Below are 13,680 nucleotides of genomic sequence, written 5' to 3'. Positions count from 1 at the left end.
ATTTGGTCAACACATAACAATTAACTAGCAACTATTCCCCACGAGGGCAATTTGGTCAAATCATTACAATCAATTAACAATTATTCCCCGCAAGGGCATTTTGGTCAAAACACGACAATTAACTTGCAATCATTCCCCTCAAGGGCAATTTGGTCAAAACACGATAATAAATTAGCAAGTATCATGTTTCATGCATTTTCACAAAACTCAGCAGCTAGTTTCACCGAGACAGAAATTCTACCTGAAAGATTGTACTATTCCACCGATCATAGCATCTCAATTAATTTACCAAAAATCATCACAGAAGCATATATGTCTTAGGTTTCCAGAACATATTTTATTATATTTTTATTCCACACAGTTTTCTCACAATCATCAAATCATTACAGCAAACTCAGAACAGTCAAATTCATGCGCAACAGAATGTTATTTGCAATTCCCGTTAAACGAAAAATCCAATAAATGCAAGACCACTTGGGTTAGGTTGTTAACTCAATAAGTCAACTTCCAGAAGTGGAGCCAACCCAATTGGTCTCGTAGTTCATGAGATATAATATTTACAAAACAACCTAACAGCAGGTCTAACAGCTCAGCTTTGCACAACGTTTTTGTAAAATCATAAAAGTTAACCTTTACTTGTCCAAAAATTACAAATTTATACTCTATAGAAACTAGACTCAACCTAGTTTACTGTAGTACCAATAATCTCAACCAATTTTCACATTTACACTTCGTTACAGTCACTTAAACATCAATAACACATTCTGTCCAGAAACTGTTTGCATCCAAACTCAACATATTAACAATCTATGAACTATCATGCATTCATATAGGACTCTAGACTCCATAAACACCATCCATGCACATCAATTACACATTACATACATGATTAGGGTTTTTGTTTGAACTCAAATCAAAGACACAACAATTAACATGCAACAACATTCAATCTAGTTATCAAATCATTATCCAATCAACAACAAATCATATTAACTATACATACATGAAATCGGTCAAGCTAGGGTTTCCAATTAACCCATTAAACATCAAAATCAAGCAATAAGGATGTATAGGATGATCGATTATACCTTCCTAGCACCTAATTCTTCAATCACAAGCTTGATTTCTTGGTGTTATGTGTGTGTGAAGGTGACGGCAGCCAAGGGAGGGGGGTAAGGGTTCCGATCGGGGTTAGGAGAATAATAATAATAGTTAGGGTTTAGTTGTTAAGGATACATTTATAATAATAATAAGTTACACTCAAGTCCCTCCACTATCAATTGTTGTTTTTCTAACTTAAATAACTAGTTTACATCTTGAGTTAACGTTTATAACCATGTTATCACACAACACATAAGTCTAACACATAATTATCACATAATTACTGTTTTGACGTTTTTCGTTTATTCACCAATCGTTTGCGTCAACTCGTTTGCGTTTCGGTGCAATTCCCGAAAGACTACACATGTAGTAAGTGTTAAGCGTCATTTAAACCCTAGTTTAAATGTAATGAAGTGTGCGTTATAGATTCAGTGATCTTAAGTTTGAATTGACGGAGTTGAGTTAACGGAGTTAACCTGAAATTGACGATTGTCATATCTTGACTCCAGTTTTGACAATTCAGTTTGTTGCGAAGCTCTCCCATGGTAGAATTCAAACCCAGTAATGATAATTTTACTAACTACAATCACATATAACTATTTACGTCCGAAGTTAGTGAAAAACACATTTCCACTATTTTTTCCAACAAACTTAACTACACCTAACCCGACCGAGAATTCTATGCGACAAGTTGATATCCAAAACGAGAAAGAACTAAAAAATTCCTAGATTTGTGTAATGAAGTAGGGGCTGTTTGGAACCCACTACCTGAGCTATTATGTGGGCTGACCGATTCAAAGGCTCCATTCCATGATTGATTCAGAGGATTACAATCGGTAAACCAAAGTACCAAACACACTTTGGTTCTATTGTTTTATAGGCAGCCTCTTACTGATTAAGACTACCAAACAACCCCATAAAACATCTAAATCATGCTACAAATATCAAGGTCCTAATACATGTGGCATCGGGGGTACAAATTTCATTGTTGTGGGTGGGGTTTGTAGGATAAGCCCATAAGTGGGGTTAACGGCCACATACTTTTCTATCCAGACTTAAAGGCGGCCCTACTCTTATAAACACACACACACACAATATTATTTAGTAGGTCTTGTTGTTATGAATAAAATTATGTGTTTTAGAAAAGTTTTGTAATCTTATGTGACGGTTTGTAAATATTTATTATTGTTAGTGCTCTTAAAGCATAGGGAGTCCTCCTGATTTTTTCTATATTCCCTATTTTCCTCATCTTATCATATGCATACCATCCATATCAACGCTACTATCAATTTCTTTCCACTTTTCCCGCATTCTTACCACTTTTTCCCAAACAGCATACCGCCGTCCCATTTTGTCTCAGTATTCTCCGTTTTTTTTAAAACATAAAATACAATTAAAAAAGTACATAAACAATTAAACAAGACGTATTCATTAAAAAAGTACATGAAAAATATTATTCCCAATTTCATCGACTTTTAACTTCCGCTTTCATTTCTAGCGTGTGCTTATCACGAGTGTTAATTTGTGTCATCATATTTTGCCATTTCAAATACATCAGGTCCAATTTACGATCTCTTGATCCACTCTCTTGCACAAAATAGTTGAAAGTCGTTGCCAAAAACCAAACATTCGTTGGTCCAAGGGATCCAAGTCTTCGGAAACATGCACACATGCCTTTGCCAACGCCACTTCTTCTTCTTCATAGCTCCATGTTTGTGGCGTTCTTCTAATCCCAGGTTCGGGAACGTGATTTGGTTCATAGAGTGATGTTTTTGGAGAAATACTAAAATATAGAATTTTTTTTATTTTTTTATTTTTTATAAATTTAGAAGGATAAATAGTTGAAAGACTAGAAATATGTGAAAATATTAAATAAATTGAATGATATATAAGGTTAATTCTTATATATTTTAAAAAGGTTTACTGACCGTTGCCAACGGTCACATCCCACTCTCCATTCCCGTGAATCGGTGGTGAACCCACGGATTGCGTGGAAAAAATCCACCCACGGATCCCGAGGGTGGTGTTCCCATAAACTCCGATCCTGGCCGGGAGATGGCTTTTCTCTGGTGTCCACTCCTTTTCCTCTTAGTGTGTAGTCCATACAATTTCTAGCTTATCACAACAACATTAAAGGGTGTCGTTTTCTGTTGACTTAGGGGTAAATGTAAAGCATTAACCAAATGTAACGTAAAACATACGGTGTACGTTGAAGTTTGAGTCAAGAGAGAAGTTGCCAAGAATTTAATTTCATACAATCACCATTAATTAATATCATAGATTCATAGCTACGTATTATTTGTCTAGCCTGAAACAATGGCTTACGGAAGCATATTTCAGTTCATCACTTTATTTTGGTTTTTGCTGATCAGCAATCCTTGTTATTGAGAAACTGACACCTTACATCAAGGTCAAGAACTCAAGGACTGGGACGAATTGATTTCATCAGACAAGGTCTTCTGTTTGAAGCTCTTTGGCTTTGGCACTACCGTCAGTCCTTATTTAGGTGTATTCTACAACATCGTACAAAATAAGAGACTTGATGAATTTAGTGATATGGCAGTTTGGGTGGCAAACAGAAACAATCCGATCCCGGATATATACGGGAAGCTCATCATAGATGTTAATGGAACGTTGAGCATTTTATCTAGTGCAGGCACTGTTCTTGATCTCTTCCGTCCAACTCCACTAGCAACACGCATCGCAAGTGTTACACTGTTGGATTCAGGGAATTTGGTGCTTCGGGAGCTGCGTCCAGATGGGTCTGTTAAGCAGGTATTATGGCAAAGCTTTGATTACCCGACAGACACGCTTCTACCGGGAATGAAACTGGGAATTAATTTCAAGACTGGGCACAGATGGTCACTGACTTCTTGGCGGAATGGAGAGCTACCGGCCGAAGGGTTATTTACGTTAGTCCTCAACGGGACAGGTCAAATGGTCATTCTAAGGCAAGGGAATGCCTACTGGGTGAGTGGACCTTGGCAGAAAGATGGATTTGAAAACACTGATCTAAAATATTCAGGTCCTGATGTCCGCCTCTATTATGTTTCAGATGAGACTGAACAATCCTTCACATATATAACGAGAACATATGATTCATATCCAGCTCTAAGGATGACTCCTTATAGTTCACTTGTGGGTTCAGCTCTAAACTTAACCCTCATGTGCCTCTTCACTGATGACCCCCCTGGTTGTACTGAAGATGCAGTTGAAAAACTAAAATGCAGGAAAGATTATGACTTTTGGTCACCACCAACCAAGGATAGCATTGATAATAATTATGTGGAAGAATATGTATATGATGAAAGCTATTATAACTTATATGACTGCCTAAGGATTTGTTGGAGCAATTGTTCTTGTGTGGGCTACACCACAACAAGGAACATGGTAGGTTGCAAGACTTATGGTAGAAGAGAACACAAACCACGGGCATACACGCAAGAAACAGCTGAGCCATACAAAGAATATTACACTTTCGCTTATCATGGAGGTTAGTAGGTTTACTTGTTGCTGTTACCACATAGAAAATGACATCACACTTCCTTTACAAGGAATAATGTTTGTGCACAGGCTGTCTATAAGTGTACTCTGGAAGTCCCCTTCTACATACATTACCACCCCGTCCACCCGTATATATACAAAAACACTTGGAGTCTGCCTAGTTAATAATGTTAAACCTTAGACAATCAAGAACACCAAATATGATATTGCATAAAACGTTTATGCGACTCTTTTTATTAATAAGAAACAAGAACGGAATGCATATATACTCACTCCAAATAAAACTTTTGATGAGTTTATATAACACCCATAATTCTAATCCTACTCAAACTAGAAAACATAATCAAAATAAAATTCTAATTTATTTAATAATAAATAAAAGATATTTTGGACACCAAGTTATTCAACTTGGTCCATGAACTTCAGATCTCCACCAAACCACCTCTTGAGATCTTCTGTACCACCCTTATACTTTCCACATTACCGTTCGGGTCCTTCAAGTTGGTGTTGCACCAAGTTTTAAACTCCCTCTCAATACCAACTTCTATTGTTCCTCCAAGATCTTTCACACCTTGTAACGCTCTCAACTCTTTGAGCTTAATTATTGGATTCAACTTCATAACCCTACATACGGGTTTTTTCTTCCCGGTTACAACTGTTCTAGTTTCGAGATTACCATTGTTTAAAACTGTATCACCCGATTTCAGATTGGAAAAGACTTTTGCTTTCTTAACTTCATGACCAACTATCATGGTACTCAAAATAATTCTTCCATTTTCACTTGATGCATGCTCCCTCTCGAACTCAACTCCTTTATTCGTGTCCGTTCATTCGGATCACCCGAACTTTACATGAACCTCATGCAAACTCCAACGTCCACTTTGTTAGTTTGTTGATCTTCAACGTTTTTTGTTCCACCCTGACAACCCGTAATATGAGACGGAACTATATCCCCGTGCACTTCATCTAACACTGTTTCTTTCTCGTCATGTTCGGTTACTATCACGGTCACATCTTGATCAACCATACTTTCTTCAGCCACAAATTCCTCATCATTCATATTTAAAATAACAATAGATGATTCCAAGGTTACCTTCAACTGATTCGACTCTGACATTCGACTCTGACACTTCTACCAGTAGAAGCCTACTTCAAACCATTCATTTACTAGGTTCAATTTGAATTCGGTGTCAACTACGTATTTTTCTTGAACCTCGGCCATATTAGCCTCCACATCCCACAGTTCTTCTTCTTTAATAATAACATTTGTGTTACCTTCTTTCGTAGGTTCTCGACAATACTTTGCCATATGCCCTTTTCGTCCACAGTTATTGCACATAAAAGGAAACTGCTTTGGTTTGTACCTTGATTCCTTGTCTTGGTTCTCTTCGCCCGATTAATCTTCTTCAAGGTTGTCAACTCGACCATTTCTGTTCCATTCTTTCTTCTTCGATCGATAACGTTTCTTATTTCTCAGTACTTACTCTTGCCTTTCTCACCATTACAGTTCTTATTTTTACTTAACCGATGTTTCCCCCTTCTTCCAAAATAAAAGGCTTCGTTCTCGGTTTTAATCGACACACCAGCTAACTAGCTAACTGTTTTGCCGAGGCTTCTTGTCCGGCAAGAGTATTCTCGAATTCCGTTATACTCGGTTGAGTCGCCCACCCTTGAATAGCGGTAACAAAGCTATGATACTCCAATCTTAAACCGTGGATGAGTATATGCTTCATACGAGCATCGCTAACCCGAGACTGTGAATCGAGTTCTCCAATCTCACGACACGAATTCTTAACTTTACAGAAATATTGTGTAACTGGAAGATCACCTTGGGAAATCGTCATCAACTCATCTTCGACTAGTTGCAATCGAGCATCGTTCTTCGTAAATAAGGTCTCCGGCGTATCTCGCGCTTGCTTTGGGTATTCGAGATCTTGAATGTGATCAAGAACATCATCATCAACCGTTGTCTTGATTATAAACATCGCCCGGCCCGCTTTCACATGCCACTTCCCGATAACACTGTTTATATCTTTTGTGGGTTGTTTTGTATCGGTACCATTCGTTACCTGCCAATGATCTTGACCTTGAAGATACGATTTGATGCATGTCGACCATTGTTTGTAGTTGCTTTGGTTCAGTTTCTTGATTCCTCTTACGGCCTGGAATTCTGCCATTGTTTCGGTTACAAGATTTTTGGTAACGTCTATATTGCAATCGAATTCTACTTATTATTGCTGAATAAATAAAATAAACAACTGGACTTTTTTTTGCTTGATCGATAACAACTGCAAGAGAAGAAATAACTCCGTTGTTTTTACTTCTAAGTGCCAACAACTAAAATAAAACTTTTCTTTTAGTTCTTCTGTTCACAAAACAATAACTGGTTAATGGGAAAATTCCCAAAATGACCCAAAAGAGAAGAGAGAGAAAAAATGATCCAAAAAGAAATCAGATTCCCAGAATGACCTATGAAATTTGTACCGAGCCGACACCTTGGTATTATAACCGGCGGGATTTTACAACCAATTAAAACATGACACTTGGAAAGTTTCTGACATTTCCGACGAGATTTTCAAAAATCTTGGGGTTTTCGTCCATATTTCTAATTTAAATCATTTTGTAAAAAGTAGTCACTTTTTACGGTTTTTTTATGTTTCTTATCAGGTCCGTTCAAATTATATTGTTCTTGATAAAAGAGCTTTATGAATTTCGTCTTTCAAGACGCATTTTGAACGAATTCCGTCTTCCAAGTTCATATTCTCATGTTTCTCATCTGATAAGTTTTAAAAGTTTAATATCGTCTCGACCGATAGGATTTTTGGTATTCCTTCTCGACCGACTAAGTCTTTGCATATTCCGTCTACTCCGACTATATTTTTAATTAGGTTTCAGGTGGACCCCACTTTCTTAAATTAAATTATCAATTAAATCTAATATTATTATCTTCATCTTCTTCCATTTTCATCTTCAAGTTCAAGTATATTTCTAGTTAAATGGAGAATCTTAACTCCCAAAAGTTGAGCATGTACAAGAATAAGTCATTATCATCCGCTTCATCGTTCCACAAAAGGGACCCGCCATTGTTGCATAGTTCATGTATCATCATGTTCATGTTTGAATTAAGATTCTTTTTCGGATAACAACTCCCAAAACCATTCATTCCCCATTGTAACCAATTTTCAGGTGACGATGATGATGATATCATCTGTGCTTGTTCATAACCCTTTGGAACAACAAGATCTTCTACTTCTTTTTAAATTGATAGTTTAATTTAAAAAGGACCAACTGGTTCCGCAGAGCACAGTTGGACCCGCAGAACTCACCTTGAAGAGGGACGTTTGCGCAAGGACCAACTGGTTCCGCAGGACCCACCATGCTCAGAGATAAAGACCTTACGCGCAGTACGCCAGCTGTTCCCGCAGGGAAAGCCTCCCAATGGTGAAGTATCCCGCCTGTCCCCGCAGCTGCGGATACAAGCCATCAGGGAAGGCTACCCGCACTAATAGCAAGGCTACACGTACAAGGCACTCAATAATTCAGTGTCACCTGAAGGAATGAGCAACGCGGGAATACTCCCGCCCAAATGAGCGAGTCCGTATGCTTCTGGAAGATCTTTTGTACTATACCTGCCAAGGTATGGACAAAATAGACAAGATCTGACCAAAGCAGCCCATGAACCAATCACAGGGTGACAGCTCACCGACAACAGTACGAGGAGGAGCATGCTCTAGTACTGTTTGTCACTATTAGCCGCTGCCTACTCACCAACCCTTGTTGTGGCACGCACATAGCCTGCAGTTGGTGGAAAGGGAACAGTATACAGCCGGCCTTGTCACTATCAGCCGCTGCCTACCCACCAACCAGCATGGCACGTGCGTAGCCCATAGTTGGTAGAACAGGAATATTATACAGCTGGCTGTACCTGCTTGGAAACCTACATTCGGCTATAAATACTCTAACACCTTGGAACGGTAGGATCATCTGGTATTTTACCTTCACTAGCTATTTCTCTCAATATACACATATTCAGAGCAATCTAGTCTGATTCTCACGCTGGAGGGTGGTCACAAGGAGGAACCCCCCCCCTTCTCAGTGACGAGCTCACGGTGTTTGTTTTGCAGGTCATCTGAAGAACATCCTTCTTTACCAGACCTGACCCTCGTGGGAAACATCTATTTAACCCCCAGATTATCCGTAATCTGCCCGGGGTCGATTAGTGTTTCTTCATTGGCGCCATCCGTGCATAAAAGCTAGAACTAATTCTCAGTTTTTTCAAAATTTCTGAAGAAATGGTTAACGTTACTCCGATCCCAAGGCCAGTAAGTAACCAGGAAACCCCGGTAACCACAACCCCAGCCACTGGGAGGAACACCGGCGGTTATACAAATTTTACGAACACTACCCCGGTTACCCAAGTCGGGACAAGTGTAGTAAACAATATTTCACTGGGGTTCACTGATGCCCAGTTGGATAAACAGACGACGCTCCCTCGCCAAACACTCGATCAAGTTAAGGCGTGGGCCGAAGCACGTCAGAAAGAGTTCCAAGCTGAGTTGGATGAACGTTTGCGTTCACTCCAACAGGCTGACGAATTCGGAAGTACTCGACAACAGCTCAACATGAACAGTGAGTGCGAGTACTCAGACGATGATCGGGAGGAATCCGACACCGACGCAAACCCTCGCCACAGGGCGAAAGGGAAGCGTAAGGAAACGGACTTCCAATCAAGAAGGAATTTTGGAGAAACCTTCAAACCAAGGAACGCGGGAGGAAACCCACGTGACTTCTCCAAAACCTTTAGACCAACTTCCGCAAATGCGGGAAAGTCCAAGTTTGCAAGGGACATTGCGGAAGCAATCGCCCCGAAAAGTGCCAAACAAATGTCCAACATCGGCACCTATGATGGTATGTCCGACCCTGATGATCACTTGAACAGATTCATAGCGGGGGCAACCGTCAGCAGCTGGACGGAACCCACGTGGTGTTATATGTTCCAGATGACGCTGGTTGGAGCAGCCAGGGCGTGGTTCGATCGTTTACCGGTCCACCACATCTATGATTGGGCGGACTTTCAGCACAAGTTCAACCAACACTTCAGTCAACAGAGGAAATATACCGAAGAACAGTGGACGATCCTCAACTGCGTGAGAGAAGAGGATGAATCTTTACTAGACTTCATCACTCGCTTCAACTCCAAAAAGTTGAGTCTGGGCGACATAAGTGAAGATCTTGTTCGCACCGCTTTCATCCAGGGCGCCGAATACCCAGAGCTTATCCGCACGTTGACGGGTAAGGACGGCATGCCATCAACATGGGATGCCATCATGACGTCGGCTAAGCGCTTTGCCGAGACGGAGAAGCAACTGGGTAGGGACCTTCCCCAGAGTACACATCTCTACACGCAGAGGACCAGAGAAAACAATGTTCGGATCGCCCGGCAGAACAAAAAGAGGAAGCTAGGTATTTGGCAGTCAAGGGTAAACTTTGACACCTCACCCAGCTCTCGCCCTCTTGTTGGCGGAAGGGATAACACGCACCCTTCAAGCCGAAAACACCGGTGGACGCCACTCACCAAAAGCGTCACGGAGATATTTGCTACCGAAAAACTCCCATGGCCAAAAGCTCCGATAATCCGGCAACGACCTAATGCGGATCAGAGCAAATTCTGTGACTTCCACGGGACAAAGGGTCACAGTACAGAGGAATGTACATCCTTAAAGGATGTGGTTGAAACATTCGTCAAGGATGGAAGACTTGCACACCTTGTGGCATCAATCAAGAATGGAGGGAGGAATGACAAACGGTACAAAGGCAATGGACGAAAGCCCGTTGACATCAGCATCCACATGGTTCATACTAACATCACAGGAAGAAAAAGACGAGCGACAGAACCATGCGCGTGGAAAAAGGCTGAAATGCGCTTCCCGCGAGTGCCAGGAGGACCCAGCAAAGAAGGCCCTATCGTCATCAAAAGCCAGCTGGGGCACTACATCACTTCACGCACCCTTTCTGACAATGGCGCCTCGTCAACGGTGATGTACAGGCAGTTCTTCGACAAGCTAGATGACGAAGACAAGGAACGCCTGGAAACGGTCTGCGCCTCGATGGAAGGGTTCGACAGCAGCACAAACACCCCCTGGGTATCCTATCTTTCCCCGTCTCTCTCTCGGACGGGAAACACTCCCGCACAGAAGATGTGGACTTTGTCGTAATGAGGAAGCCACACCACACATACGACATTCTCTTTGGGAGAGACGGGATGGCAAGATTCAACGCCGTGGTATCTTCAGTCCACGGCATGATGGGGTGGCCAACAGCTGAGGGTGTAGCGATGATCACCGGCATTCCCCAGGTATGCATCGCATCTGTCTCATCTAAACCTAAACCAAAGATGGCTAAACCAACCATCACCGAACCGGAAGAATGGGCCTTCAATGGCAAATACCCGGACCAGGCCGTTACCATTGGCCCAACAGTTATTGATCCCACGCGCACCTTACTCAAACGCTTACTACTGAAAAACGCTGACATCTTCGCATGGACACCAGCTGACATGACTGGTGTACCTCGAAGTAAGGCAGAGCATAAGCTGAAGTGTGACCCGACTTTTACGCCAGTCATACAAAAGCGCAGAGTAATGGGGGCGGAACAAGCTAACGCGTGTAGAACCCAAGTCAAAGAACTCCTTGACGCGGGCATCGTACGCGTTAGCAGATATCAAACATGGGTTGCAAATCCCGTTATGGTACCAAAGAATAACAAACAATGGCGCATGTGCATAGATTTCAAAGACTTAAACAAAGCATGCCCCAAAGATTGTTATCCGTTACCCGAAATTGATCTTAAGGTAGATTCGTTAGCACCGTTTCGCCTTAAATGCTTCCTGGATGCGTATAAGGGGTATCATCAAATCCACATGGCCGTTGATGATCAGGACAAAACCGCTTTTCGGACGCCCGATGGCACATTTTGTTATCAAATGATGCCATTCAGACTTAAGAATGTCGGGTCCACATATCAACGACTGATGGACAAAGAGTTCATTGCCCAAATTGGGAGGAACTTGGAAGTCTACATGGATGACTTGGTCATCAAAAGCCCTGACGCAGAAGCAATGTTGAAAGACATCGAAGAAACTTTCGACAGGCTCAGGAAGATAAACATGAAGCTCAACCCAAGCAAGTGTTCCTTTGGGATGGAAGAAGGGAAGTTCTTAGGGGTCATCGTCACTAAAGATGGCTTCAGAGCGAACCCTGAAAAGGTCGAGGCCATTATCAAAATGGAATCACCTACTACCATCAAGCAAGCTCAGACACTGAATGGACGACTAGTTGCACTTAACCGTTTTTTGGCAAACCATGCGGACAGGTCGTTTCCTTTCGTGTCAACATTAAGGAACTGTTTGAAGAAAACGCACTTCCGCTGGACACCAGAAGCGGAAGCAGCTTTTCAGGAGATTCGGTCACGCTTGATTGAACTCCCAACGCTCACAGCACCAAAAGCAGGGGAGGAATTAATCCTATACCTTTCCGCTACAGATAGAGCAACCGGAGCAGTCCTGCTAGCAGAGCGGAAAGGCATCCAGATGCCAATCTACTATGTTAGCCGTGTCCTGACAGACGTAGAAACCCGGTACTCCACCCTGGAAAAATTAGTCTTAGCACTTGTACAAGCTTCACGCAGGCTGAGACGATATTTCCAGGGTCACCCAATCACCATTCTCACCAACTTCAAACTCGCAAACGTTCTAGGCAAACCCGAATTATCGGGACGTCTAGCCAAATGGGCAATTGAGTTGGGGGAATATGCGATAAAGTACAAGCCAAGACCAGCTATGAAAGGCCAGGTCCTGGCCGACTTTATTGCAGAAGTCCCCGCTTCACGGGAGAAAGAGTGCCAGGAGGAGGCTAAACCCTTCCCAGCACAGGACATCAATGATGTCTGGCGACTCTACACTGATGGAGCAGCCAGCAACGAGGGTTCAGGCGCAGGGTTGAAATTAACCAACCCAGCAGGCCAAGAATACACTTACGCTATTCGACTGAACTTTCCAAGTACGAATAACGAAGCCGAGTACGAAGCATTCTTGGCCGGGCTGAGAATTGCGCGTAAAATGGGAGTGAAAAACTTGGAAGCCCACGTAGATTCCATGTTAGTGGCCAATCAGATAAACAGAACGTACACGGCCGTGAACGACACAATGGCCCTATACCTCGCACAAGCAAAAACCCTTATGCGCGATTTTAATGATTGTAAAGTCATACACGTCAAGCGTAGCGAAAACAAATCTGCGGATGCGTTAAGCAAGCTTGCGTCATTAGCCTTCACCCATTTGGGAAAGGACATCCGCATTGAACTCCTTGAAGCACCATCAGTCCCGCACAAGGAAATTTGTGTCATCCAAACCGGTACAGAAACGTGGATGACACCAATAATAAATTACCTTGCAGCGGGTATACTACCAGAGTCGAAAAAGCAGGCAAGAAAACTACGCTGTAAAGCACTGAACTATCAACTCATCGATGACATCCTTTACAGACGTAACTTTCTTGGTCCACTCCTCAGTTGCGTCGATGACCAAGATGCCGACTACCTCCTAAGGGAAGTACACGAAGGCATCTGTGGGATACACGCAGGTCCACGCGCAGTTGTAGCTAAGCTAAACAACGCGGGATACTTTTGGCCGGGGATGCATACGGATGCACTGGCATACATCAGAAAGTGTAGGTCTTGCCAACTCTACGCACCCAACACGCATCGCCCGAAGAATGAACTTGTTCCAGTCACCTCTTCATGGCCATTTCAGAAGTGGGCCATTGATGTGACAGGCCCATTTCCCACAGCAGCAGGGAACGTTCAGTATCTAGTGGTCGCCATCGACTACTTCACCAAGTGGATAGAAGCTAAACCCTTAGCCCAAACAACCGCAAAACATATCAAAAAATTTATTTGGGAATTTATTATTTGTCGTTTTGGACTTCCACAGAATCTGGTGAGCGATAACGGCACCAACTTTGCTGACAAGAAGCTACAACAGTGGCTGAAAGAACTTCAAATCACCCACACCTTTAC

The sequence above is a fragment of the Bidens hawaiensis genome, unplaced genomic scaffold (genome assembly GCF_021521415.1).
Source record: "Bidens hawaiensis isolate Kalapana, Puna unplaced genomic scaffold, B.hawaiensis_p1.1 tig00026578_1, whole genome shotgun sequence".
Classification (NCBI taxonomy): Eukaryota; Viridiplantae; Streptophyta; class Magnoliopsida; order Asterales; family Asteraceae; genus Bidens; species Bidens hawaiensis.
Note: the sequence above shows the minus strand (reverse complement) of the source record.